Source organism: Neovison vison, chromosome 11 (assembly GCF_020171115.1).
Source record: "Neovison vison isolate M4711 chromosome 11, ASM_NN_V1, whole genome shotgun sequence".
NCBI classification, from domain to species: Eukaryota; Metazoa; Chordata; class Mammalia; order Carnivora; family Mustelidae; genus Neogale; species Neogale vison.
This window is the reverse complement of record NC_058101.1, coordinates 64,204,874-64,221,760: the sequence shown is the minus strand read 5'-3', so window position 1 is coordinate 64,221,760 and position 16,887 is coordinate 64,204,874. Positions and strand designations below refer to the sequence as shown.

The following is a 16,887-nucleotide window of genomic DNA, read 5'->3' as shown; positions in this document are numbered from 1 at the left end:
ACATGAGGGGGTCATTAGGTAAGTCTGGCTCAGGTGACTCTCGGACCTCTTGGAGGTCCACTTCCATCCCCCGGCTCCCCACGGGTTGTTTGAACGGTCCATGAGGGCTCAGCAGGACTGGTGGATGCTAGTTCCTTCCACAGCACCCAGAAACGATTGCCATGCTTAATGGTTACTACACCTGGCGGTTTATTACATGGACACGATGACCCTGGGAGGCAGGTGTTACCCCAGTTTACAGACAGGGACACCGCAGCTCTGACAGGTCAAGGAACGCACATGAGGTCATGCTACAACCCCTTTTGGATTGTATTGTCCCCAATCCCCGCTGGCATGCCATCCCTCTCACCCCTGCAGATCCACATCTGAAACCCAACACCCCCCCCGTGGGGCAGGGTCCATGTGGGTCTAAAACATGTACACCTGTGTCACTAAGGACCTCACTGAAACAAACACCCCTGGAGTGTGGGCTCCCGCATCCTTCGTTCTCTGCGGCTTCCGGCGGCCAGAGGAGGGTGTGCCTGTCCCTCTTCCCTTCCCTTCTGAAGCGAAGTATGCTCTCAGTCCCGAGTCCCAGCTGTCATCGTGACAAAACCCAGAGCTGGTAGGAGAGGGGATGGCTTGCTCACTTCACCAGGAAACAGTAGAAGAAAACACAGGCATTTCAGTGCTCAAGAAGTGTCAAGGAGAGGTGAACATTGCCCACTTCAAACCCTCCCCGAGACTTTGCAGGCGGCGATCAGAGTAACAGATACATGCTGTGGGGAGACTGACAGGGAAGACTGAGGGGGAAAAGCACTTCTGATGTTTGTGGGAGCAATTTGGACACTTAAGCCGGAGAGATCCTGTTTTCGACAATCGTTGGAAGTATAAATTACCCAGAAAGCTCACTGTGATCACAGATAATTGTTTTTCTTAACATTTTGATACAATGGAAGCTGTCAGGCTCTGATGGCAACCTGCTTTACGGAGCAGGAGCCTGGGTACGAGATGATCCTGGTGCTCACTTTGGGACCGTTAACTGTGTGGGGCGTGAGGTGTTGCATGAATTCACTGAATTAAACATTTTTTCCTGGAAGGAAACCCAATATCAGCGGCTAGCCTCAATGCTGCTGGCCTTTGTCCTGCCCGAGGCAGGGACCATGAGCTTCTGTCGTCCTTAGAGTATATCTGCCCTCTGTCCCTGAGCAAAGGAGAGGAGGGTCTGGCCTGACATCAGCATGGAGATGGGCCCAGGGAGATGCGGGGGCCCAGAACACACCATGTCAAGCAGCATGAAAAGCACCATGTGCATAAGCCTCAGATGCATATATGAAGGCCTGTGGAGTCCAAGGGTGCCTGCAGGCTGCTGGGTAAAGGGTAACTTTGGAGCTGGGACCTAAAGAAGAAAGGGAGGTTTGCTCTAGGAAGGGGAGAACAGGGTCCTCCTCAAAGAAGGCAGGATGGGATGGGTGCAGAGTCCTGGAGGGTGGCAGACCAGGGGGTCCTGGCAGCTGTTTGGGTTGCTGAGAGCAGAGGTGGGGGGGGCGGCTGGCCATGAGGCTGGAGCGGACCAGATGGGGGGGCAGTGGTGGAAACTGTCTCATAGGGAAAGGACTAGCACCCTGTCCCCCACACTTGCTTGTCCCAAAGTGGTCCCCTGGGGTGGGCGAAGGCATATTTCATGGGGCTCGGTCATCTGTTACCGCATCATAAACCACGCCTAGACTTAGCAGCTTGAAAAACTGCTTTTCTTGCTCATCATTCTGGGGTCAGGAATGTGGGCAGGAGTCCACTGAACGGTTTTTTTTTTCCCCCTCTATGTAGCATCAGTTGGGGACTGATGCTCAGATATGTGACGCTGGCAGTGAACAGGGCTGGAAGGTCCAAGAAGGTTTCACTCACATGAAGCGGATGCTGGGTGTCCTCCAGATGGCTTCTGGCTCTCCATGGGACTGCTTGGGCTTCCTGCTGCATGGCGATCTGGGGCTGCACGGCACCTGACATGGCAGCTGGCTTCTACGCAGTGGGGGAGGGGGTTTCCAAGGTGTGCAGAGTAGAAGAAGCACATCTCTTATGGCCTTGCCTCACAAGTTAGCATCTATTTCCATAAGGTGGGCACGGGCTTTCATTTAGAGTAGTCACAGAGAAACCAGCCCAGACTTAGTGTGATGCATGATGCAGGATGTGCAGCCATTTGTAGTGTCCCACAGCCAGGGAGCGCCAGGATGTCAAGTGAGCAGCGCGGTGTCTCAGCCGAGGCATGCAAAGTCAGAGCTGAACTTCCGTCCAGGGCGCCCCACCAGGCTCCCTGTCTGTCACACAGTCCTCCATGGCATGGGGTCAGCATGGGAAACTATGTCATCTAAAGAGCCAAATTGCTGGAATCGGGGCTCTGATTTTCTCCTCCACTGAGAACTTCTTCAAGAGTCTTTTTTAGCTGAAGGAAAAGTGCAAGCTGGAAGACTTTGTGCGGTGGTGGAAGAAATAGGAGACAATGGTACTAAGCAACAAATGGAAGGTAAAATGAACAGCATCAAGTTAAGCAGGGCCTTCCAACCTTTGTCACATCACAGCACATTCAGAAAAAAGTACTTGTGCAGACTGTGGTGAATGGTTGAGGCTACTCACGTGTGTGCTCACTGGTCTCTGGAACAGTGTATCTCCATGCTGAGGAAACCACAATCCCAACACACAGGAACCCATCTATAATCCCCAGCATCAGCAACACCACACTCACCATCATCACCACCATTACCATCATCACCATACCCAGCATCACTATCCCCATCATTATCATCACCATCACCACTGCCATCACCATCATCACCACCATCATCAGCATCACCACTATCACCACCATTACCACCATCACCACAACCATCACCATCACCACCATCACCACCATCATCATCACCACCATCATCATCATCACCACCACCATCATCATCATCACCACCATCATCATCATCACCATCACCATCACCACCATCACCACCATCATCATCATCACCACCATCATCATCATCACCATCATCACCATCACCACCATCACCACCACCATCATCACCACCATCATCACCATCACCATCACCACCACCATTACCACCATCACCATCATCACCATCATCATATTCTGCCTGACTGTCAACTACAGAGGATGTGTGTCTGTCTCAGCTCTATTCAGAGGGGCAGGAAAGGCAGCCATTACTGCTGAGGGCCTGCTCGATACCAGGAGCTGTGCAACAGGAGCTCAAGGCTCAGAGAGATGAACGGACCACATCCAATACCTAATGCATGGACATTTGGCCATGCCCTAATTTGAGAAATTTGAGAAAGGATGATGTCAGGTCTTGTCACTCCTTGGACAAAACCCTCCAGGGTCTCTGCCTTCCTCAGCGTAGAAGCCGAAGTCCTTCCAATTGACCCCGAGACCCCCGGTGCCATGTTACTCTTGGGCCCCATCCTCTGCTCCTTTCCTTTTGCTCCCTGGCCTCATGCTGGTCCCAGAACACACTGAGCCCACTCTTGACTTGGGGTCTTTGCACCTTCTGTTCCCTCTGCCTGGATGCTGTTCCCCAGCCCCATACTTCCTGGTCTCGGAACAGGTACCACCTTCTCACTGAGAGGCCTTCCCTGACCACCTTGTGGAACATTGCAGCCCTGCCACTCCATCCCCCTTGCTTCCCTCCCTGCTCACTGCCATAGTTTATGGTTGATTTCTTGTTTGCCTGTCTCTCCTTGAACCTGAGCTTGGCCAGGGTGTGCTCTAGGAACCTGGGAGATAGTCACATCCTTCCCTAGACCTTGGTTTCTGCATCTGTGCGATGGCTGATTTGGTACAGCTCTGTTCCTCTGTCATCTTGTGCCTCTCCACCCGTGCTCAGAACCCACTCTACGTGGCATGGAGATGAATGTTCCATGACCTCCAGAATGCCAGGTTCCTTAAAGGTCCAGACCTGCAGACACCCTGAATTCCAAGGCACAGCCCCTGGTCTCCTAGGACCCTGAAGGCCAGGAGGAGGACATTTTACCTGTGGAGACAAGACTAGAGCTTGTTTCTATTTCTTTAGCAAAGCTGGGGGCCCAGGACAGAAAGTTGCAATGGGAAGTGAGGGGGATCCTGGAAATCTCATGGTCCAACTGCCCACACTGCCCACACTTTATGGATGGAGGCACGCAGGCCAAGAGAGGAGAGGCAGCTTCCCTAGGCACTGGTTCCTGGCTCCCCTAGTCCAGCAGGCTGGCCTCTGCCTGGGGTTTCCACTGGGAAAACCAGCAATCTGACCTCAGAGGTGTGCCCTTTGCAGATGCATATTTCTGATTAAACATGCCTTTGAGGAGGTAGGCAGAAATTCGATTCTGGGGAGATGGTAACTCCCAGCCCCATTCTTTTTTTTTACATTTCTTTTCAGTGTAACAGTATTCATTGTTTTTGCATCACACACAGTGCTCCATGCAATACGTGCCCGCCCCAATACCCACCACCTTGTTCCCCCAACCTCCCACCCCCCTGCCCCTTCAAGACCTTTAGGTTGTTTTTCAGAGTCCATAGTCTCTCATGGTTCACCTCCCCTTCCAATTTCCCTCAACTCCCTTCTCCTCTCCATCTCCCATGTCCTCCGAGTTATTTATTATGCTCCACAAATAAGTGAAACCATATGATAATTGACTCTCTCGCTTGACTTATTTCACTCAGCATAATCTCTTCCAGTCCCGTCCATGTTGCTACAAAAGTTGGGTATTCGTCCTTTCTGATGGAGGCATAATACTCCATAGTGTATATGGACCACATCTTCCTTATCCATTCGTCCATTGAAGGGCATCTTGGTTCTTTCCACAGTTTGGCGACTGTGGCCATTGCTGCTATAAACATTGGGGTACAGATGGCCCTTCTTTTCACGACATCTGTATCTTTGGGGTAAATACCCAGTAGTGCAATTGCAGAGTCATAGGGAAGCTCTATCTTTAATTTCTTGAGGAATCTCCACACTGTTCTCCAAAGATGCAGAAAAAGCATTTGACAAAATCCAGCACCCGTTCCTGATTAAAATGCTTCAAAGTATAGGATAGAGGGAACATTTCTGAACTTCATAAAATCTATCTATGAAAGACCCACAGCAAATATCATCCTCAATGGGAAAAAGCTCACAGCCTTCCCGTTGGGATCAGGAACACGACAAGGATGCCCACTCTCACCACTCTTGTTCAACATAGTATTAAAAGTCCTAGCAACAGCCATCAGACAACAAAGAGAAATAAAGATATCCAAATTGGCAGTGAAGAAGTCAAACTCTCTCTCTTCGCAGATGACATGATTCTTTATATGGAAAACCCAAAAGACTCCACCCCCAAACTACTAGAACTCATACAGCAATTCAGTAACGTGGCAGGATACAAAGTCAATGTACAGAAATCAGTGCTTTCTTATACACTAACAATGAAAATACAGAAAGGGAAATTAGAGAATCGATTCCATTTACTATAGCACCAAGAACCACAAGATACCTGGGAATAAACCTAACCAAAGAGGTAAAGGATCTGTACTCAAGGAACTACAGAACACTCATGAAAGAAATTGAAGAAGACACAAAAAGATGGAAGACCATTCCATGCTCTTGGATTGGAAGAATAAACATTGTTAAAATGTTTATACTGCCTAGAGCAATCTATACTTTTAATGCCATTCTGATCAAAATTCCACCGGTATTTTTCAAAGAGCTAGAGCAAATAATCCTAAAATTTGTATGGAATCAGAAGAGACCCCGAATTGCTAAGGAAATGTTGAAAAACAAAAATAAAACTGGGGGCATCACGTTACCTGATTTCAAGTTTTACTACAAAGCTGTGATCACCAAGACAGCATGGTACTGGCGTAAAAACAGACACATAGACCAGTGGAACAGAGTAGAGAGCCCAGATGTGGACCCTCAACTCTATGGGCAAATAATCTTCGACAAAACAGGAAAAAATATAAGTGGAAAAAAGAGAGTCTCTTCAATAAATGGTGCTGGGAAAACTGGACAGCTATATGTAGAAGAATGAAACTCGACCATTCTCTTACACCGTACACAAAGATAAACTCTAAATGGATAAAAGACCGTCCAGCCCCATTCTTGACAGCACGCCTCCCTTGGAAAAGCTGTTCATTAATTCTTGGCTCTGGTGACCTCTAGTGGACAGACTTTTAATAGCAACACAGAGGACGCAAAAGGACCAGGAACCTGTACAAGTTCTCCACCAATCACTTTATCTAGGGTGGTGGGTCTTAGACTCTCACATGCCTACACTTCACCTTAAATACCATGAAAATGCAGAGTCTGCCCCCGCAGGTCTGGGGTGAGTTTGAGATTCTGCATCTGTCGTGTTCCCAGTTGGTGTCGACGCTGCTGTTTCTTCTCACCTGTGTTACCTTCACTTGGCTACGTAATTGGTGGGGCTCAGTGGAAAATAAAAACGTGGGGCCCCTTTTGACTTAACTTAAAATCGGGGGAAAGGTGCGGTTGAAGGTATTAAATACAAAGATTTTCCCTTTAAAATCTTTTATTACTTATGCACTACGGCAGCAACAACAGGGACACGTGGGTAACAACGTAAGCTTGCAAATTGTGAAACCAATATTTTTGGAGTCATAAATTGCAAAATACAACAAATAGTAATACCTTATTAATGGGAGAGCTTGATGATAAGATTTTCCAGATTTGCTTTACTGCAAATTCATACATTTCATCGAAATGTATACTTAGAGCAACTTGTTTTCAACCAGTGTAATGGGAAGTGACATCTGTTGCTCTTGGCAACTCAAGATCGTGAATCATTTCCAATAATTTTTCTTTTTGAGGGTCTTTCTGCTGATTGCAACCATTACTGGGGCTGCTGAGTTCTTTTTTTTTTTTTCAGGCTGTGATAACATCGGGATAAATTTCAGATCAATTATTGATTTGAAACACAAATTTTAGAGCTGACGATTGCTGCAGAACATTTTTCTAAAAAGATGCAACTCTTTTCAGTGAGTCAGTTTCATGTAAATCTGAACTGAGTTTTTTGTTTTGTTTTGTTTTGTTTTTAAAGATTTTATTTATTTATTTGACAGACAGAGATCACAAGTAGGCAGAGAGGCAGGCAGAGAGAGAGGGGGAAGCAGGCTCCCCGCTGAGCAGAGAGCCCGACGTGGGACTCGATCCCAGGACCCTGAGATCATGACCTGAGCCGAAGGCAGCGGCTTAACCCACTGAGCAACCCAGGCGCCCCTGAACTGAGTTTTACATGCAAATTTATACATGGTATTTTAATGTCTAATGTCTGATACTCCCTGTAACCGGGAGAGGTTTTACAAGAAACCACCTTGGCTCCATGATTTGTATATGGTTCATTCTCTTGTTTATGCTTTCTATCACTCCATCTTGAATTACAAGGGAAAACTTTAAAAAATTGTCTTCCTCTTTAAAAAAAAAAAAGAAGGTTTATTTGAGAGAGAGAGAGAGGAGAGGGAGGAGAAAGAGAGAATCTCAAGCAGAATCCCTTAAGGAGTGTGAAGCCCCACATGGGACTTGATCTCATGACCCTGAGATCATGACTTGAGCCAAAATCTGGAGTGAGATGCCCAACTGACTGAGCCACAGGCACCCCTAAATTGTCATCCTCTTTAATAATTGGTTCATCAGACTTTATGTGGAAATAGTGTTCTTTTCTACCAAATATGACAATCTTTACATTATTTCCAATTCTAAGCCTTCGGATATTTGCTCAGCAATGTTGTAATAGTTTTTAAATCCAGAGATTTTAAACTCATTGAAGAATTCTACTAAGTGGCTCGCTATATTGCAATGTCCACGGGCACACCTGTATTCTACAATAACTTACTGACAAGGTTTACTGCCTATGCCTGGCAGATCTGGTCTCGGTGCTCAGGCCCGAGAGTTAACATTTCTGCAGGTGCTGCAAGGACAGCTTCCAGGCAGGGAAGGGCCAGCTCATTTCCCACTGTGGTCCAGGCACCAGCGCCACAGGGAACCCTTCCCTCTCCCGGGGTCGCCCACTCTGCCACCGTCACACCAGTGCCTATCGCCCGATGGCCAAGCCAACTGCTTAGGGCACGTGCCGCCCACTAGGTGGGCATAATCGCTTGGCATCTTCCCTCTACTCACAGACATCTTCTGTTGTTCCAGCAGACGTCACTTACAAGACACAAGTTCAAAGAGAAACGAAGATTTTCAAGAGGATAACAGCTGAGCATGGACCCCGTCGGACCTCTGTGTGATTCCAGAGGCTGCACACCCGTGACGCTGGCCCTGGTTATCATCACGGCCAATACTGACCGAGCTCACCCCACACCAAGCCCTGGTCTGTGGACCCATTCAATACTCTTCCGCAGCAAGATTAGGAGCAGCCTCCTCCGAGCTATCAGGGGCATTTGTGTCTCACCCCAGGGCATCCCCGTGGGGAGACACAGCCAGATGCTCAGCCCTGGTTTCTTGCTTCCAGCACAAACAGAGGACAGAGTTCAGGCCTGGAACTCCCACCTACCCAGCCATATGAGCTGATAATCAAACCTCAGGGTGCTGGGGTGAGAAGGACTGAGAAAGATTGTAAACTGTGGACAGTGACTGATTAGGAAGTCCTGAAGTCAGTTTGGTGGCCTGTGACCAGCACTTTGAAACCGTGAAACTAAAAAGAAGACAGAGGGTCAGAGTGCACCTCTGAAGTAGGGCAACTATTGTTTTGCATTGGGGTGAGTTGTAGATCTATTTGTGTATGCTAGGTCACATGTAAATTGCATATCTTTCTGTGTCTCCTCAGACACAAGTCTTGCCCAGATTCTTAGTTTCAGCTCTGCTGGCCAAGGCTCAGGGGGAGCACACTGGGCACACTGTCCAAATGTGGCCTCCATTCCTAAAATCAAAGCCCCATCACCTCCAAGCGGTCCCATGGAGGCCTCGGCCCAAAACCAGACCTGCAGGGAGATTGCATTTCAGGGGTGGGAAGGTGAGGTGGTGCAGGTGCATGGTGAAAGGAATTGCTTCAGCCAAAAGGTTCGGATATAGGGATAAGCCTGAGACCAGCAAGGGCCTGTGCACCTGTGTAGACCCTGTCAGGTGGTTGGTAAAGGTGTCCTTGTCCCAGATGGGTCCTGGCAGAGTTATCGTCAGTAACAACAGGACCAACCATGTCTGGAGCCCCTCCAGCAATGGGCAGGCACTGTGCTGGGCACTTTCTAAAATCCAGCTCCTTTTACTCTTATAATAACTCTGCCCTGTCTTACAGGTCAGAACACAGAGGCTCAGGGAGCAAGTGCCCTGCGCAGAGCCCCATGGTTGCTACATAGAGAACATATGTGTGTGAGTATGTTTTTGGCGTTCAGACGTGAGGTATTAAAGCCGAGCTACTCTAGCTCCCTTGTAGGACGTGAAGATGTGCTCCAGGTCCCGCAGACTTTCAGAGGTAGAGCTGAAGCCAGAACTGAGCCTGCCCAGCATCCCCAGGTTTATCCTTCCACCTGCCATCTGAGGAGCCCTGTCCTCACCTCCTGGACCCCTGGGTCTTCCCCTTCTCACTTGGGACCTGCCAGTCCCTGCTTCTCTCGGCTGTTCTGTGAGAAAGTAGGAATCTCAGACCCTGGCAACCGGGGAGAGCTCAGGGACCGCCACCAATCTGCTGTGTGTCCTGGGAGGAGTGTGTCTGTCTTCCCAGTGATGGAATGAATGAAGGGCTGAGTGGCAGGAGCTGCCTGGTCGGCGAGTCACTCATGCTAGGTTTGCCAGAAAAAATTCAGGACGTCTGGTTACAACTGAATTTTAGATAAATAATCAATTTTCAGTAGCAGCATGTCCCAAATATTGTGGGATATACTTACACAGAAAGTTATTTGTTGTTTATCTGCATTCAAATTTAACTAGTGTCCTGTGTTTTTATATGCTAAATCTGGCAATCCTCTTCAGGGTCTCGTTTGGATATTTTCAGTGTTCTTATTCAGTGAGTTTTGCTGAGTGTGTATCTGGGGCCAGCCTCTGTCTGGGGGAGTCTTGATCTGAGGGAAAGAAGTAGAAAAGCCAATGACCATGGGCTGTTTGCAAGTGGGGGGGTCAGGGTGAACAGGGGTGAGGTAACCACAGGGAAGGAGAGGCCGAGCTGGTTTGGAAAGAGAAAGATACCCCTATGCCAAGGGTTTGACAACACTGCAGGCCCCAAGGTCAGAGCCAAGAGCTGGATTCCCACAAGACGTGGTCACGAGGGAAACCACACCTGGCCTGCCCACTGATGGCATCTCAGACAAGTTATGGGGCTTCTCTCTTTCCATGCGTAAATGGACCTTGCACTCATATTGGACGTTGTGTACAGAGGAAAGGAAATGATGTGTACAGAGCACGCCACAAACAAAACCAGTGAAGGCTTATCACCCCGACGTTGAGTCCAGCAATAAACACACCAGAGACACACCATCTGTGCCCACCCATGTCTGCTGAGTGGAGAATGACAGCAGGCTCCTTTGCAAGGACTCCAGCCACACTGCATACAGGCCTTCTCACATTGGCCTTTCCAATTCTGTTCTGCTCCCTTCTCCCTAACCCACCGCAGCTTTGCTCTGGGAACTACACTTCCCAGCCTCCCTTGCGGCCCTCTTCCTCAAAGACTGCCATCTTGGTCCCTGAGATGGAAGTGGGAGTTGCTTTCTGGAAACTCTTTTTAGAAAGTAGGGCTCTCTGGAAGCTCTTTAAAAGTGAGGCCTACCAGCTGTCACCTGCTTCTTGTCCTTCTTCCTTGCCACCATTCTGCCTGGAGTGCAGAAGCAATGCGGGAGCCTGGGGGTCCTCCCTTGGGGGCAATGGAAGTACACACAAGAGCCACATGCCAGTGCCTGCTTCTCTCTTGGTAGCTGTTCTCCCAGACCCTGCTGCTCATAGCTGGACTTTTTGTTATGCAGCAAGGCCACTGTGGTCAGGTCTCTGCTCTAGGTGGTCAGACCCAGTCCCTGCTATCTACACCCTGTGTATGGGGAACTCACCATGGCCCCTCACCCCCATCTTCTGGCTGCAAATCCATTAGTAGGCTAGAAAGCATTACAAGAGTCTCATAACAGACACTGTTGATGCCCCAACCACAAGCCCTGTTGTTGCCACCCCAGGGGGCACCCTGGCCAGCCTTGCACCTGTAGCATATGTTTCCCAGCCCAAGGCACTCTGATATCCCATGTCCCCTTTGCCACCTACACAGCAGGCTGGGAAGGACAGGGGATTAACCCTCTGGAAGCCACCCTCCAGCAGAGAGTAAAGGGAGCGGTGGCTAAGTAAGCCAGCTCCCTGGCCAGCAGGTGGGATGCTCTGGGGTCCTGTAGGGTTCCCCAGGGCTTAGCCCGAAGCTGCCCTCAATGGCTTCTTGGTCAGATAGCTCGCCCTTTTATGGCTCTCTCCCCTTCCCTACTCGCCATCTTGGACTCAGGGTCTGTCCCCTGGGGAACCCAAACTCAGACAAGCCGATCATCTGACTTGATATTCACCCTATCCTTTGAGGATGATGGGGGGGCAACTATTGTCTTTATAACAGAGGAAACCAAAGCGTGCTCCTGGGCTGGGGTGGGGCGACACATGTGCTCTGGGAGCAGGAGTGCGCCTGTAGTCCCTGTGGAGCTCACACGTGGAAAGACAAGTGCTCGACCAAAATCTTCCCAAGTCAAAGCCGCTCAGCTCTTAGCCCCCCAGGAGGAACACTTACAGGGCAGACACACACTGCCGAGCTCTGGGCACAAAAGAAAGATTGAGTCTGTTGCACAAACCTACACACACAACTTATTTTCTCCTCTCAGTAGTCATTTTGACTGTCCCGTACGTAAGTCACAGGATCTTTAGTCCTTCCCCTGTAGAGAGAGGTGCCTCCATGGAAGCTGGCCTTGGAGCTGCTGGGAGAGGTCTGGGCTGCTGGTGCAGGGGTGAGGCACTGCTTCAAGCTGCAGAGTTGGAAGGCGCGTTCAGAGCAGTTTACTGCCACAACAAAGGGATAGAGTCCAAGGGCTGTTGCAGATATACAAAACACACCTTCTTTCCATTCACCTGACCTCACCTCGAACACTCCTGGAGGCCTACTATGCGCTGGGTCTGGGGCAGAGAACACACACGTGGTCTTGAAGGAGGAGACCCCTGCTCCCCAGCTCACCCCTGGAGGAAGGGGTGGGACTCAAGCTCATGCCAGGATGGCTGGGTTTATTTCCCGTGTGCCACACCTCTGAGCCTGCCAGCTCAGAGAGGTCATAAAACATGTCTGCTAATTTCAGGATTCCTGGCACGGGGCCCAGCACTTGGCAGGTGGGATGGACTCAGATGTCTTAGGAAAGAATTGAGTGTGTGGTCTGGAGGGGGAGAGGCTGGGAACCGAGAGTGGCCTGAGCAGAGAAGGTGCTGGGGCCGGTGGTTTAGGAACCCTGGGCTTCATGACCGGTAAAGAATGAATCTCCTATCTGCCACTCACACCCGATGCAGACCCATGTCTGTGTGATCCTTTTCTTCAGTAGGAGCCCTTGAGCCTGGTCACCTGTCCTTAATCTCACCTATCCTATGTGAGTATAAGAATTCACGTGGAAGTCATCCCAGGGCAGGTGATCTCAATCAGGGTAAAGGGCTGGGAGGGGAGGGGAGGGGAGGGGAGGGTCTCCAAGTTTCTGAAGCAGCAAGACCCATTCCCCATCTGTCAGTGCCAGAGCCCTTGGGCTGAGGCTTTGCTACTGAAGAGAGCAGGAGTGCTCCCCCTGTTCCCAGATGTGGTGTCTTCTGGACTCCATGCATCACAGTGATGGTGAGGGATCATCGTACAGTCACGTACAGACAGGAGAGGTCTCGAAGACACATACAGATCAGCACCCTGATGGTGATGTGCACATGGCTGTCCCGTTAGTAGAAGAGGGACAAGCTGAGGCTAGGTGACTCTGTCTCTTGTCTACACAGTGTGGGCGGCTGCCCCATAATGCCAAACTGGGTCTGAAAATTCTGAAAACTGCCAGATTGGTTGGTAAACAGCCACTGTCCAAGGGTCTCCTAACTGCTAAGACCCCACCACCTATCAAGCAGGAGCCCAGGGACCCTGCAACATGGTCATGGCCAGCCGGTGTCCACAAGAGTTCCTATTGTTAATTTTTAATATCACCCCATTCATGGATATATAGTGAGATACTTGGAAGGAAGGAGAGGCACAAAGATGCTGACAGTCACAGCCTCGGGGCCTGGAAAGGATTTGATGGGGATCCAGAAAGAGTGAAGGGGAGTGCTCATGTGTTAGATTTCCTACAAATAGTTGTATTTAAGTATTTCACAGTGGAATGGTATTCATGAATTTTTTCTTTAGAGAGAAAAGTACTCCATAAGTTATTGCCTGAGGATACAACCCTCTCCTTGCTACGTCCTGCTCTCCCCCTACATTCCCAAACCTCCCCCTCTCTGCAAACACAAGGCCTCCTGCCCAGTGTGCCTGTGACACCTTTTCTGCCTGAGGGGTTTGTGATTGGCTTCTTGAGCCCAGATGGAAATGCCTCTTCCTCTACCAGGCCCTTCTAGAAGCCCTCATTCCATAGATAAGGAATCACCTCCCTCCTGAGCCCATGCCCTCTGTCCATGGAGGGCAGGCCCCTCCGGGACACCGCTCGCCAGCAGCCTAGTAAACCACGGTCTGTCTTCCTGACTAGTGCTCAAGGCTGGGGCTTTTGTCTCTTCCTCCCCGAGGTGCCCAGCCCAGGGCCTGGATTTGGGATCATCAACACCTTTCCACCCGCTCACCCGGCACCCAGCGCAGAGACCGGGTGCGCTCCCCACGTGGGAAAGCACGCTGAGTGAAGAAATGAGGGAATGCAGGTGTGAACATGTGAGTGGCCAGGAATCCCCCATGGCCTTGGTTTTGCTAGCCAATGAGGACCTAGAGGACTGTGTGGGGCATGGGGAGTGGGGAGGGGCTGCCGGAGGCGGGGGCTCACCCGTGTCCATCACTTGCAGGCCACAGTGGGACAGCATCAGCACCGTGTTCAGGTTCTCAAACTCCTTCTCCAGGATGACCCGGTAGGTCTTCAGGCCCGCCAGCTCCACCTCCAGCCTCTGCTGCTGGCTCTGAAAGGGGCACCTAGGGGTTCAGCCCTCGGCAGGAGCAAGACACGCCAGGGCGTGAATGCGTGAGCATGTGGACGCATGAGCACAAGAAGCGGCAAGCAGACGACAAAGTGAATAAAGAAGTACATAAACATGCTTGTAAGTGAATGGGAAAGCATGTCAGAGAAAGAGGAAGTAGATACATATATAAGTAAATTAAAAGTCCATAAATAAGCAAGGAAATAAATCAGGAAATAAAGTACAAAACAAGTGCATGAATAAATAGGCAAGTAAATAAGTAAACTCGTAAGTCAACAGTTAAACAGGGAAGGTCTTGCAGCCGCTCTCTGCAAAGGCATACACTCAATTCTCAAATGTCCTGGATCTCCCCACCCTAGCCAGCCACAAACACAGCCCCCACCCATTAAAATCCTTCTATTGCCCTCCCTTCAGACCCATTCTGCCTCACAGTAGCTCATTCTACCTGCTGGGGAAGCACAGTTCCCAGGGATCAATGCTCAGCCTGGCTCCACAGCCAGAGAGGGGGGCCCAGAAGCACAATGGGGCTGGACTTCTGAGTTGGCTGTTTCCAGGCTCCCCCAGACACATGGCCCCATGGCAGAAATCAGGCCTGGGCCAGGAAAGATGAGGAGCAGCCTCAGGGTGAGGCGTGTGCAGGAAGTAGGCTCCCACCCATGGAGAAAGGGCATCTGTATGCCAGGGCCTCGCCAGCATGGGGCACAGTGGTTTTTCCCTGAAGATGTGGATTGGGATCTAGGTGACCCACCTGGCTCACAAGGTCATGGACACAAGGGGGCAGGCCTCCCCCCTCACCATGTCACACCCCCTCTCTGCTGCCTTGGCTGCTGGGTCACATTGTGGTGGCTTTGGATAGCTAGGTGTTTTCTTTCCTGTTGTTACTATTATTTTTTTTATAATACATTTTATTTATTTATTTGAGAGAGAGAGAGAGAGCAAGCGAGCACAAGCAGCGGGGAAGTGTAGAGGGAGAGGGAGAAGCAGACTCCCTGCTGAGCAGGGAGCCAGATGCAGGACTCGATCCCAGGACCCTGGGATCGTGACCTGAGTGGAAGGCAGATGCTTAACCGACCGAGCCACCCAGGCGCCCTGTTACTATTATTATTTTTTTAACATTCACTGTTCTTTGGGATTCTTTAACAAGCTGCAGGAAAGACGATGAGCAACACTCAAAGGAAATAGGAATTGTAGCGGAACTTTGGGGAGCATGAGAGTCGGGGCTGATGACCCAGCTGGAGGGAGCATGAGGAACAGCCCCCGGAGGGCAATCAATCACTGGGCACCAGGTACCCGTCTGGGAATTCCACGTGCAGTCAGGCATTTCATGGCCCCTGACTACCCTGGGGGCAGGTCCACTGTGACAGCATCCGCCCCCCTGCACCCCCCACCCCACCCGCCTGGCAGACGCATGAAAGACCAAGCACACAGCTCCTGAGGTCCAGAGCCCAGCTCAATTCCCTAGCGCCTGCACATGGCCCTTGCAGGTGTCCGCCCACCAGGGGAGCCACTGAGGGTGAGCAGAGCTGGATGGAATGTTCGGCACGGCGTCATTTATAGAATACCTGGGTGTGACCCACGAGCTCAGTGACTGGGAAACGGGAACTCAGTTATGGTTCATCCGTCTGGTGAGACATTATATGGCCACGAGAGGCAATTCATCAAAGAACATAGAAGGAAATGTGCAAATACTTACCATGGAAAAAAAATGGAAGCCATGGGAGTCAAAACTATGGTTTTGCATTTCGGTCTTTTCCGTCAGTCTGTCTGTCTGTCTGTCTGTCTCTCTACCTCCTTCCCCTCCTCCCTCCATACTTACTTACTTACAGAGAGACACACTTACAGGGATCCATGATAACATATAGATGACATAGATTCCTTTCTCTACATGAATCGACAGATTCAGATGTGCATAGAAAGCAGCCCAGAGACCGCCACACTGAGATGCTAACAAGGCTTCTCTGACGATTGGGTTTAAATTGTCTTCACACGCTCTTCCAAATTTCAGAATTTTCTTCCATGAATATGTTAATTTTATAATCAGAATAAAATAACACATTTAAAAACTGTGACTTTCTGCACAGTTTCACCTCGTTTTCTTCTCGTTGCTTTCATTAAAATAGATGCCACCCGGCGATGCCTACATTTATGCATATTTGCCCAAGGAAAAGCACCTGCCAACCGCCCCCGAGACACCCTCCTCGGGGCTTGTGGCCCGGACCACGGATCCCAGAACAGGACACTCACAGGGACACTTATCATATCCTCAGCTGTAGTCAGGAGGGGCTCGGGACAGATGGGGGGGGGCGCCTCGAGGGAAATGGGGACGGACGACGGCCCCAGTGGGAAGAAACGGGCCAAACGCCATTTAGCAACACAGTGAACACAGATCGCCATGTGGAATAAGCATGCAGCAGCGGAAGGCTTGTGGCACGATCTCTGGGCACCAACACCAGACAGAACACCACATTTTGTAAGGATACCTAACACCGAGACTCGTGGCTGGACGGGGCAGAGGGGAGAGACACTGGGGTTTGTGACACGGGGTTTTAAGCAGACTATGGGGTCTCCATCCTCTGCCTTGTTGACACCTCAGGGCCCTGGGCTGAGCACGGGGCCAGAATGTGGGTGCTCCCTTCCCCCCAGGGGGGCCTCACCTGGAACTCAGCCAGCTGTCTCTGCAGGGCGTCCTGCTCTACTCGGGCTCTTTCCAGAGTCCTCCTCAGCTCTCTGAGCTCAGATTCCTTGACTGGGAGGAAAGGTACAAGAAGGCCATCTTTTTCTGTTCTTTACCATCGAAAACCTCCCCTTC

The 16,887-nt window shown here is 50.3% G+C and overlaps 1 long non-coding RNA gene across 1 annotated transcript; it reads right to left on the bottom strand.

The window, feature by feature from the left end:
• Positions 1–2,366: 2,366 nt before the first annotated feature.
• On the bottom strand, positions 2,367–16,867 carry LOC122889956. The gene is made up of 3 exons (XR_006381005.1): positions 16,733–16,867; positions 13,931–14,060; positions 2,367–2,482 (listed from the first exon to the last, which is right to left on the bottom strand). It is a non-coding gene; the product is annotated as an uncharacterized LOC122889956 (long non-coding RNA).
• Positions 16,868–16,887: the final 20 nt, after the last annotated feature.